Here is a 13,048-nt window from a genome sequence, read left to right on the forward strand (position 1 = left end):
TCCGAAGGGAGAGTGCATGAACAACACCTAATAATACATGGTGGCTCCAGGGGCTAGGTGATCTGCTAAAGCCTAATGAGGCAGAGTCTCACTATATAGCCCTGGCTGTCCTGGAACTTCCTCTGTAGACCAGGTTAGCCTTGAACTCACAGAGATCTCCTACCTCTGCCTCGCAAGTGCTGGCACCACCAAGCTCAACTATAGTACTCTTACGATACAACAAACAAAAAGACAGATGAGGGGAAAGGACTTGGGGTGACATCTTGACATAAATTTCTTTGAGGAACAGTGGCTCTGTTCCTCATGTCCCAGTTGAAAGTCACTTGTTTTACTCTGGGTATGGGACTCCCAGACAGGCTCTTCCACCACTGCTCTGTCCCAGCCAGGGCCACAGTTTAAGTCACCACAGTCTGGCACTAATGGCCTTGAAACCACAGAAACCTTGAGCCTTAGCGCCACAAGAAGATATACAAGTGACCTGTCAATCAACACACGAAGAGATGTTCAATGTCGCTGCTCACCAGAGAAATGCAAATCAGTGCCACAAGGTACGCTTTACAACTTCTGAGATAGCTGTGATCCAAAAGGTACTAACAAGGGGCAGCAAGACCCTGGAGAAACTGGAGCCATCGCATGCTACTGGTAGCTGTGTGACGTTCTGTAGCAGCCATGGAAAACAGCCCAACGGCTCCTCAGAATGACCTGGCAGTGTCACTCCTGCATATACACCCAAGCAATACAAGACCACATTCTCAAAAACAAGCTGGCAAGAACCCCAAAGCAGAAACAACTCAAACATCCTTCATGAAGGATGAAAGAATAAATAAAACACACCAATTATACCAAGAAACACATCATTCTGCCATAACAAAAGTCCTGGTTTCCTTCTCTGTGGCTGTAATAAAACAATGACCACAAGCATCTGGGTAGGGAGGGTTTATTCGACTTACAGCCCAGTGTCAGTCATCCAAGGGAAGATAGGAACCTGGAAACAAGAAATGAAGCGGAAACCATGGAGGGTGCTGCTTACTGATTGATTTGCTCCTCAGAGCTTGCTCAGCTTTCTCTCTTACACAATCCAGTGCCACCTGCCCATGGTGGCACCACCCGTAGTGGGCTGGGCTCCTCGTATTTATCAAAAATGCCCCACAGAAATGTCCACAGGCCAAACGGATGGAGGAGACTCCCCAGCTGACACTCCCTCCTCCCAACTATGTCTAGTTTATATCACGAAGAAAAGTCCTAGGCTCAGATGGACATGTGGAGGGTCTCTGTCACTCACTGTTAAAGAAAAGCGTGATGATATATGTTTATTCAGTCTCTATGAAGGTATATGTGTCGAGGCAAGAGGAATGAACTTCTTCATGTAAGAGTTTGCTCCATGGGGCTGGGGATTTAGCTCAGTGGTAGAGCACTTGCCTAGGAAGCGCAAGTCCCTGGGTTCGGTCCCCAGCTCTGAAAAAAAAGAACCAAAAAAAAAAGAGTTTGCTCCATTAAGGGACTCAGTCAGTAAAATGTTCAGTGCACAGGCTAGGTTCTAATCCCCAGGACCCACATAAAAAGCCAGTCACAGCAATGTGTGTCTCTAATCTCAGTGCTAGAAAGGCACTGGTGAGAAGTTCCCCGAGGCTTGTGGCCATGGCCAACTAGTCCAAGTTGTGATCAAATCAGTAACCCAGGTGAGAGAGAGAGAGAGAGAGAGAGAGAGAGAGAGAGAGAGAGAGAGAGAGAGAGAGAGACAGAGAGAGAGAGACAGAGAGAGAGAGAGACAGAGAGAGAGAGAGACAGAGAGAGAGAGAGACAGAGAGAGAGAGAGGTCTCAAACATTAAGGTGCTGATCTAGTAAAATAACTCAATGGATAAAGACATTTGTAGCTAAGCCTGAAGACCTAAGATGGGCTGTCCTCTGACCTCCATATGCACACCCTGACATGTGTTCCAGGGCGAGAGACAGACAGACAGACAGACAAACAGACAGAGACACAGAGACTAATTCTAGCCTATGAAACCCATAGAGAAGAGTATTTCCATTTCTCTGAACAATACCTGCATGTTGTAACTACAGTCTTCCCTTTTCTTAGCTGGCCACTTATCTCTTCTGCCTACCTCTAGGATGTGGTCTTCTCCCCACCCCCAGCACCTAAGCTAACAGAGCTTGTGGCATGTGTAGGTGCTCTGCTCCCTGCTGACCATGGAGCAGCCCTGAAGGTCACCGCCCTAGAGGAAGATGCTTGGAATGGAGGCGGTAGGCTCACAGGAGGTGCTGCAAGAGAAGCTAAGCATGATAGCTACTCACAGAGAAGCTGGGCATGACAGAGCTCACAGGAGGATCTTGAGTTCACCCTGGGAACATAGCACACTTCAGACTAGCCTGGGCTATAAAGAGACTCTGTCACAAAAGAGCTAAAAACAAATCCAGCAGAGAGAGGTATGTCCATTAGAATCTCTTCTCCATTTTCCAACTAACTCCCTTTCTTCTGCACTGGCCAGGACATTCTTACCAGTTTCCTTACATTCTATCAAGACTGGGAGATTCTGGCTGTGAAACCAATGTTCGCGGCTCCGGCCATGTCCTGTTGACCCTGCTGGGGAGCGGCCACATTAAACAAAAGCATCTGGCACTTGAGGCTGCAGTGCAAGAGCCACCTCCCGAAAGCCATGCATCATTTAAACTGGCTTAAGAAGAAACACAAAGGTCCAGACTCACACAAAGACATTGAGTAAGTTAAGCAAGGGAGACAAGAATGCCTGACTGATGGGGGGGGGGGGCCTCCAGGGACCCCAGTCAAAATTCCCCATCAAAGACACAAACAAAAAAATCAATGTTGAATGGATTTGGACAAACAGTTCTGCCAGGATGCTCCAACAGTGTCTAAATACCAGTGGCAGACATGGAGAATCAGTGGTCTTCTGAGGATCAACCCTGGGCTGCCACGGCTGCCAAGACTGCCAAGGAACCAGATACCCTTAGCTCAATCAGCCAGTTCCCTGCCTCTGGCTCCAAGACCTCCTCCACGAAGGCCACTGGCAGCCTGAGTCACCCTGATGCATCATTTTAATCCGCCTACTAGAATCATGCCAGCAGCTACCTTAAGGGCAGTTGCTTCTTAACGCTCTATCCTACTCAGCAGAGAAAACAGACATGACATACTTGTGCCCAAACGAAACAAGCCAAGGTTTTGCCCTTAAAGCTCAGAGCACCTGATGGTTAAGAAAACAAAATGTTTCTTCCGCCATGCTCCTAATTCTGTTCCTCATTAGCTGTGGGATACTACAACCATCACCTCCTCTACATCATTACACCCCTGCATGAGAAAGAGGCATTGCCGGAACAGAATGGCAGGGGTGTTTGTGCTCTGATATTAACTCCAAAAGTTCTATCATGTCTGCTCTAATGCAGTTCTCCTCGGGGATAAGGGAAAAATTACAATCAATCAATGATTTCTGCAATCAATTAGTAATGTCTGCTGTGGATCTAGAAAGGAGACTTCTAGACTGTTCACCTCCTTTGTCAAACCTCCCCATTAAGCAGAGGAGGAATTTTCCTATTTTCATTCAGAGAATGGCCATCAATACCAAAGCTGCTTAAAGGAGGTCTGAGCAGAGATGGATCTCTGTCTTGGACTGGGCTCTATGGCTCTTCCTCCCAGTCATTGAGAAAGTGAGATAAAGTGAGTCTGGAGCACCCTGTGTCTCCAAAGAGGATGGTGTGGGAAAACTCTGCTAATTAAAGTTGAGTCTACCATTGTTCAGATAGCCTTCTGGGACTCCATACAATATGGAGGACTCCCTTCATTGGGAAGGCTTCTCTTGACCTCTTCTGAGGAGTCAAAAAACCCCACACTTCTACCTGCAGAATGTCACATAGCCTTTGTTAAGATTACAGGCTCAACTTCCTTTCTCCTGACAAGAATTCGTTCACCTGAGTTCTGAGATGCTGAGACTCCTGAAATGCTTCCCCCATGCTAAGGAAGCATTCCGGTACCCTAAACCTTCAGCCCTCAGCTCTATCAGCCAGTCCCCTGCCTCTGGCTCCAAGGCCTCCACCACTAAGACCCATTGGCAGCCTGAGTCACCCCATTGGTGACATTACCTTTGCCCATCTTGGATATTTCTAACCCCCTTCCCTGTCCCCGAATTATCTGAGCCAAGTAAAGTCGATATGCCTCCCTGAAGCTGGTTCCAGTGTGACTTACCCACCATACCACTCACAGAGCTTCTGAACCTGTCCCCTCCCTTGTCCTCCTACCTCAACACGCCCTCTCCCCACCTCTTACCCCTACCCACCCCCTACCCCTCTCTGTCATCTCTGTTCCCTTTGCCTGAGTGGACAGATATCTGCCAACCATCACAAGGGCAGGTAGAGCCACACATGAGGAGAAGAGGAAGAAGAAAAGGCTTAGGTGAGTCAGGAAAATGAAGCATTCAGACCCATCTCCCATTTGACAAGAATGTACAAGGCAAGGGTGAAAGAAAGCTCTAGCTAGAGTCAGCATTCCTTCCACAGACAGACCTAGACCTAGGCAGGATGGCAATGAGGCGGTGCATGATAATTTGGGAAGCTAAGAGCTTTGTCCTTGGCTATACACTGTCAGTGGGAAGAAATGGGTGTCTTGTCTACACAGCTACAGGCTGGGGAAAAGCAGCATTTTTAACTTTTGAGGCTTTTTTTTTTATTTACACAGATCATCTTTCAAACACAAGAATGGCATATGGTGCTCACAGTAGGAAAGGCCCCATTATGTAACAATCCAACCAGGGGGAAATCCCCCCAGACCTGCAAGGAACCATAAATTGGACCTGAACTTTTGAAGCCGATTCTGTTTTATTTTGTTGGTTGGCTGGCTGGCTGTGCTTCTTGTAACACACACACACACACACACACACACACACACACACACACAAATACAATAACAAGAAGCCTGAATCACGGGGACCTGATGCTATCTGCTAGGTTTGGCCCTGTTTCTACAGCCTCCCTGCCTGTCTGTGTCTGAGTGAAAAGAAAGTAACAACTGTGTTATTCTGGGTCGGGAAAAGGGCATTCATCTGCATTAGCACATTAGCAGATTAGCTGGCTTCCAGGAGCCTGCCCTGAGGAAGGAAGTCCACATTTCAGGGGAGGGTCGAGGGTCAGTGAGGTCCTGAATGAGAGGAAAGAAAGTCAGATATCTAAGCATGCTGGGAATCTGGGTGGTTGGCTAGGTGAAGAAAGGGCCTAACATGGCCAAGAGACCTGGAAGGAGGACAGCCATTATGGGTGAAAACTGTCTCCATGTTATCAAGAACCAGCCCACAGCACACACTTCTGCTCAGTCACATCCTGTGGACTCCATTGGCCATTCTTTGGAGTGCCTGTTAGAAAGGTTTCAACTTGTTTGTTCATGGAGACTATAGCTGCCTTTTCTGTTTTAAAACATATACACACATATTACGCACCCTCAGGGAACTTGGCCCAGCACAGCAAGATCCTATAGAAAGACCTTTTGGGTCAAGAGAGTTTCAGCCTGGAACACTGGTGTTTAGATTCCTGGGAGCTTAGGTGGGCCCGTTGCTGAGAACTTGAAGATTCTGGCAGGATTTTGTTTTCTTTCCACGGGGTAGTTCCCACTTTATGAAAGGAGAAATTCTTAGCCTCCGTGTTTATAAATGTAATCACGACCATCACTACCAGCTCCCCCAGCCCACAAGAAAGAAAGGTTTGTACTGTCAGAGGCATAAAATCCAGGAAAGCATTCTCAGTAGGTAACTCAGTTCTCTGATCAGCAGGTCAGCAGGGCTTGTAAACCTTGACTTTCTCTCCGCACCACGCTGAGCAAGGCTCGCACAGAGGAAGTGGAGGCTCGGCCCCCATGGGCAACAAGCAAATTCCCTTTGTTCAACAGAAATAAATACACGAAGTCCTTTCTATAATCAAGACATTGTGCTTTTGGAAGCAAGAACAGAAGGGCTTTAGACGAGAGCCCTATTGGCAGGAAAATATGTAAATACCTAGGAAATAGGAGGACTTGGGGGAGGCAGGGGAGGCCTTAGAGAAAACACTCAGAGCTGTGAATACAGAGAGGAATGACCGTCCAGCTGAGATAGCCAAGGAATAGATGCCACAGAGGACATGATGATGAAGTTGTAATGGAGAAACAATCTCTAGGGATTAGCTTTGTCTCCAGCAAACATGGCCCCGAGACCCATGGAGCCCGAGTTCCAGAGGGTAAGAGCTTTGAACAAGTTTATTTGCATTCCTGAGTCTCTGTTTTCCTCTAGTGTGAATTGGGGTCAAAGCCATCCACTCCCAGGCATAGGTACAAAGATTAAACAAGGTGATTAATTGGGAGAGTTCCTGGCATAAAACATGCTCAAGAAATGTCACTGTAATTAGTTTCTAAAAGATGAAAATTTATGAGACTGATACAAGATGGCCAGGCAGGAAGTCTTGATTGGCCAGTAGGGGAAATGGCTGGTCAGATGCTCAGGTCTAGAAAGTTTGATCTGCTGCCAAAATCATCAGGGTAAATGAGTCCACTCAGAAGGGCCCTCTCACAGGATCCAGATCAAAGCTGACAAAGGGGGCTCTCACGGGGACAAACAAGAGAGTCCTTTGGCCCAAGTCTCGTTGTCATAAAACCCAAGGTTTAGACTTCTGACATTGCTTCCAGTTGAGTTGATGCATAAAATCACAGAGCCTCGCCATCCAGTGAGACAAAGGTCGTCACAGGGTTGAACATGTCTCTTCCCCTTGAATACATCAAGTGCCTCAAAATACGGAAATGATTCAAAGCTTGTCCTCTGAGGCTCAAGGGCAAGCTGAGGTGATCTGAGGTCAAATCCCAACAGGGAAGCCTGTCTGCTTCTACCCAGACTAGCCTACAGCTGCACTGTAGTACCTGACGATAGAACGCAGCACATTCAAAGTTGTAAGAACCAGAGGAACACAGTGGCTACCAAAGACCAAATAGAATCTAAGGCCTTGGAAGACTATCGAGATTGAGGAGTCAGGACAAATGTTTATCCACCATGCCAGTTTAGAGCCAAAGTGGGCTGTTTCTGGGCTCTGCATGCCTTATGGTGGGACATTGTTTCCCTCCACCATCTCAGAAAGGTCTGCTGTTCCTGCAGAGGGCCCTTCCCCCACACCGAATGTGTTGGGAGTGGCAAAAGAGACAGAAGCCTGACTGAGAAGTGTGGATACCTCTAGGACAATCACACAACACATAGCAAAGCCTGTGCTAACGGCAGAAGCTCAGCAATTAGAGCATCCTGTGATTCGGTCCCTTGGGTGTACTCAAGGAGGTCAGGCAAGGACAAGGGAGCAGGACATCAGAGGTAGATAAGAACTACTGTCGGTCTTGCCCGAGCACAGCCCGGGTGCTTAACACATGTTAACTGACTGGAAGGCATAGCACAGGTTTAAGCTGTATCCACAGAGGAGCCTAGAAAGAGGTAAAAGAGGTTACTGAACACTATTCCCCTGCGCTGCTGGGCCTGGCTTCCTAGTTCCTCAGCTGTTCTATGACAACTCCCCAGGGGCAAAGGTAGACTCCAAACCTCGTTCAGCAGAGATGCAGATAACTTCAGTCTAGATGAGCAAGGGCCCTACAGACTATGCTGTGAGGATTTACACCAGGTAATAGAGGGATGATAGATAGATAGATAGATAGATAGATAGATAGATAGATAGATAGATGATAGAAAGATAGATGATAGGTAGATAGATATAGATAGATGTTAGATACATAGATAGGTAGATAGATAGGTAGATAGATAGATAGATAGATAGATAGATAGATAGATAGATAGATAGATGATAGAAAGATAGATGATAGGTAGATAGATATAGATAGATGTTAGATACATAGATAGATAGATAGATAGATAGATAGATAGATAGATAGATGATAGATAAATAGATAGATAGATGTTAGATAGATAGATAGATGATAGATAAATAAATAGATAGATAGATGATAGATAGATAGATGATAGATAGATATTAGATAGATAGATAGATGATAGATAGATAGATAGATAGATAGATAGATAGATAGATAGATAGATAGATGATGGATAGATAGATGATAGATAGATAGATAGATGATAGATAGATAGATAGATAGATAGATAGATAGATGATAGATAGATGATAGATAAATAGGTAGGTAGATAGATGATAGGTAGATAGATAGATAGATAGATAGATAGATAGATAGATAGATAGATAGATAGAGGTAAAGATATAGATATGATAGATGATTGACAGACAGACAGAGGATAACAGACATGTATATTCACATTTATCCCTTGTCTCTCCAATACTCTGGTCCTTGGGTTTCCAGACAGTTACTAGTTTCCTAATTAGTGAATTAAATAAACCAAACTGTATGATACATGAATCTCTTGGGTTTTTTTTTTTTCAAGTCAACTTTTAACCTTCTGAAATTTACATTTTCATGCCACACACAGAGATCAGATTTTCTCAAGGGGCCTTTTAAAGGGACCCATGTGATTCCTGGCTGAACAAACACATCCCAACAATGCCTTTTAAACTCAAATATGCCACTGGGCAGCACTGACCCTGGTCCCTGCCTCCAGCACAGACACATCAGAGCTTTGGGCTTTGCTCCCCAACTGGATATATGAAGTCACTGAAGAGTCTTCCTTTCCTGCCTCAAAATTTAAAAAAAAAAAAAAATGTCCTAAGCCAGAGTGAAGTGAACCAGACCCCTGGAGTTCGCCAATTCTTTGGCACAAGGACAACATTCCATACAAATACCCTCATATTTTTCTGCCCTGCAAGGTGTCCCCAGAGGGAAATGGTGGAAAGATAAGTGAGGGGAAAGGCTGGAGACCTTGGACACACACACGCTCACACACACACACACACACACACACACACACACACACACACACACACACACACCCGGCATGCTACTGCTACCTCACTGATCAAAACACACAGAACATCATCCCACCTCACTCTACTGCTTTCTGACGAAAGCTATCAGGAACACTATTGCCTTCGGAATCCCAGGGGAAGCCTGCTTCTACTGGGTACAGAATGAAAGGCTGTTGCCCTTGGGCAGCCGTGTTGTTCCCTTTACTGCCCAGGAATGAGCAGTAAAGGAGCCACTCCATTCCAGCAACCTCCTCTCTCCATCTGGTAGGATCTCAGTGTGGAGTGACGGCAGACGGAAGATGAATAATTTATACCTCCCAAAGAGCATTATGATATGGGGACTGGGTGTGAGAGGAACTGAGTAGAAGCAAGGGGATGGATGGAAACCCTGTTTCATGAGTACAGAGTGTCAAGAAAGCTGGGGGTGGGGGGTGGGGGGTAGCGGGGTACACTCAAGGGAAGGAGTAATTCAGGAAACCAGAAGGGGATGGACACAAGACATGTCAGGAGGTCAGATGATCAAGAACTGTTGATAAACTGCATAGGAGTAATAAGGAAAGGAGGCTCAAGACAGTACTTGGACTTGAGTAACTGGGTGCAGGGAGGTAGCATTGGCTGGGAATAGAGGCATGGAGGAGTATATTTTAGACAAGAGAATGCAGTGGGGAGAGAGGGTGGCCTCCCAGTTCCTGCTACAGTTGGAAGTCCTTGGAACAATATGGACAGAGTTACAGAGTGTGCATTAAAGTATCTTCCAGATCCATTTTATTTAGTAGTCCTCCACCATCTCTTAAAACCTTTGCATTCTAAAAGGTTCCTTGGCCTTTTGCACACCACAGCTAAGTGCCCAATGGCGAGTCCCTTTGGGGTTGCTCTGCACTTGTGCCCCTGGCGTGTGATTCACTACGACAACACAGCAGAATCCCGGAAGTTTGTCTGTTAATAAAAAGCACAGTTGTGTACCTTTCTCCTAGTGACATTCATCATTCGATAATGTAATGCATTTTTGGTGGTGGACAGGTACATAAAAACGTATTGAATAGTAAAGGTGTAAAATTTAATGTAAAGCTACAGAGTTTCCATCCCAAATGGCTATTATAACTGAATAGACGTTTACTGAAATGTATAGACTTGGGGTAATTTGGGGGTCTGGTTAATTTTCGTTTCATTTTGGGGTGTGGTCTATATTATTTGCAAGCTTTTAATAATAAAGTTTATAAAATTTACTTTAAATTAAAATTACATATATTAAATGGTGTGTGACTCTCAAGGAACACAGGCACGCACACATAGGCATGTGTGACTGTGCACATATGACACACACAGAGACACACATATACATGAGAGAGGAAGGGAGGTAGAGAGACAGAGAGGGAAGGAGGAAGGGAGGAAAGGACAGAGAGAGAGAGAGAGGGAGAGAGAGAGAGAGAGAGAGACAGAGAGAGGAGAGAGAGACAGAGAGAGGAGAGACAGAGAGACAGAGACAGAGAGAGACAGAGAGAGACAGAGACAGAGACAGAGAGAGTCAGAGAGAGAGAAAGAGAGACAGAGACAGAGAGAGAAAGAGAGGAGAGAGAGGAGAGAGAGACAGAGAGACAGAGACAGAGAGACAGAGAGACAGAGACAGAGGAGAGAGAGACAGAGAGAGAGGAGAGAGAGACAGAGATAGAGAGACAGACAGAGACAGAAAGAGAGAGAGGAGAGAGAGACAGAGATAGAGAGACAGAGACAGAAAGAGAGAGCAAGAGAGAGAGACAGAGAGACAGAGAGTTTGTGAAAATGTCTTGGCTGTCAAAGGGTCTCAGTAAAAGCAGCTCCAGAAGCTCCACCCTTGAAGCAGGGCTGGGATCAACTATTCCCCTTGCTTCCTACTGAAGATGCCACGACCATTCTCAAAGCATTGAGCTGCGTGGCAGCTGTGCCTCATTAGCCATGACTGTGACTCTGTCCCTAGCCTCTGAAGTCCCAGGTGCCTACAGTAGCAAGAAGTGAGGCTTACCCTAATGGGTCTTTCCAAACACTTAGCATGGTATCAATAAATGGCTGCCATCCAAAACGAAGGGACGCCTTGCACACAGGGGTGACTGTGTAGATGTGGGCGGCATGGGAACTGATGAATGAGGAGAAGAGCTGAAGAAATGGAAGGCGATTTCTTCACGTTGTTTTGGGGGTTTTTTGGTTTGTTTGGGTTGGGTTTTTTGTCTGTTGGTTGTTTTGTTTTGTTGCACTGTAACGCTATCTATAACGAACGGTTTCTCATTCAATGTTCTTTGGCCTGTGTTCAACCTCTTAGATAAATACTAGGTCTCGGGGATCCAAAGACGAAGCAGACACAGTCCCCGCCCTCAGAGCCATCATCCCATGATCTGGAAGAGCAAAGCAGCCTCGGCCGTAGCCAATGTAATCGTCTCCCTGCAGATGAAGGTGCAGTGTCTGGGGTGAGGATGGGGAGAACTCACAGAAGCCAGCAAATGAGGAGGCAGTTACTCAGCAACCCCACAGGGGGATACAAGCATCACAGGCTCTGGTTCTAGGATGTTTGTGGTGTTTTGTTTGTTGTTTGCTTGTTTGTTTGTTTGTTTGTTTTTGTTTAGGGGGTAGGTCTCCTGGAAGTCACATTTAAGTCATACCTACAAGAGTAGCTATTGTAATCAATAGATATTATAAAATAAAACACCTGTTATGGGGTGGCCAACCATTGAAGTCTGAATAGGGATGAGCAGACATGTGAAAATTAGGAAGCCGGAGGTGGCTGGAGAGATGGCTCAATAGCTAAGAACACTTATTGCTCTTCCAGAGGACTCAAGTTCAGTTCCCAGCAAGCAAACTGGGCGGTTCAAAATTACCTGTAACCCCAGCTTCAGGCATATCCAATGCATCTGCCCCACCATGGGTGCCATTGGCACACATGCACACACAGGCACGCATAGGCGCATGCATGCACATGAGCACACACAATAAAAAAATAAAATTAAAAGCTGTTAAAGTACAAAGTGCAAATGATTGATCCATTTCACCAGTTTAAGAAAGGAACGTAAGTTATCTGTGTCTTAGCCCTGAGTTCTTTTGGCTTTGCTACTGTGGGAGTGTGGTGGCGTCCCCATTATCCAAAACTTGGAAACACGGCTCTCAGGCTCCACCTCAGACCCACCAGATGGGCGTCGGTATCTTACTACAGATGATTCGTGAGCTCTTTGGAATCAGAGAAGTCTAGACTCCGCCTCACAATTTGGGCTACAGGTTAGAAGCTGCTGGAACCTGTGCAAATAAAGTTGCCCAATCCAAGTTTGGAGATTAACTGCACACTGCCAGTTTCCCTGGTTTATTATCTCCAGCGCAGTGTCAGCTCAAGCCCACGGTGTTTGGGTGCCTCCTTTCCATGACAGGCAGCTCCTCGCCTTCGAGGGTCTCCTGTCACCGAAGACGCATTCATTGTGCCAACCCCCTTAGTGTGGGAGAAGAGGGACAAGTGACTTCATTCTTAACACAAAAAGGCACCTGGAAAGGTCCTCATCAGTTTCTGCTGCTTTGGCAAAACTCCTCAGCTGGGGTGGTTTCCAATCGATTTAACTTTCCTCATTTGTTGTTCTGAAGGTCAGGGAAATCAGATTGAAGGTCCAGCAGGTCCAACAGGTCAGCAGGTCCAGCAGGTCCAGCTGGTCAGCAGGTCAGCAGGTTCAGCAGGTCCAGCAGGTCCAGCAGGTCAGCAGGTCAGCAGGTCCAGCAGGTCCAGCAGGTCCAGCAGGTCAGCAGGTCAGCAGGTCCAGCAGGTCCAGCAGGTCAGCAGGTCAGCAGGTCCAGCAGGTCCAGCAGGTCCAGCAGGTCAGCAGGTCAGCAGGTCCAGCAGGTCCAGCAGGTCCAGCAGGTCAGCAGGTCAGCAGGTCCAGCAGGTCCAGAGTCCTTGAGAGCTGCTCCTACTCCCAGGATGGTGCCTCTTGCAAAAGAATTGTGGCTCTGTGTTTTCACCCAATGAAGCAAAAGCGAGGAGAGAGCTGCTGCTTCATCCCTGGCCCATTTTATAAAGTGCTAATCCCATTCATGAGGGTGGAGTCCTCACAATTTAGATGATCCCAGAGGCCACACTCCTTCCTAGTATACAGCTAGGATTTAGCTTCATCATCACTTGGGAGGAGCCAGCATCATTAAACTAAAGCAGAA

Source organism: Rattus norvegicus, chromosome 7, assembly GCF_021556685.1.
Source record: "Rattus norvegicus strain SHRSP/BbbUtx chromosome 7, alternate assembly SHRSP_T2T, whole genome shotgun sequence".
NCBI classification, from domain to species: Eukaryota; Metazoa; Chordata; class Mammalia; order Rodentia; family Muridae; genus Rattus; species Rattus norvegicus.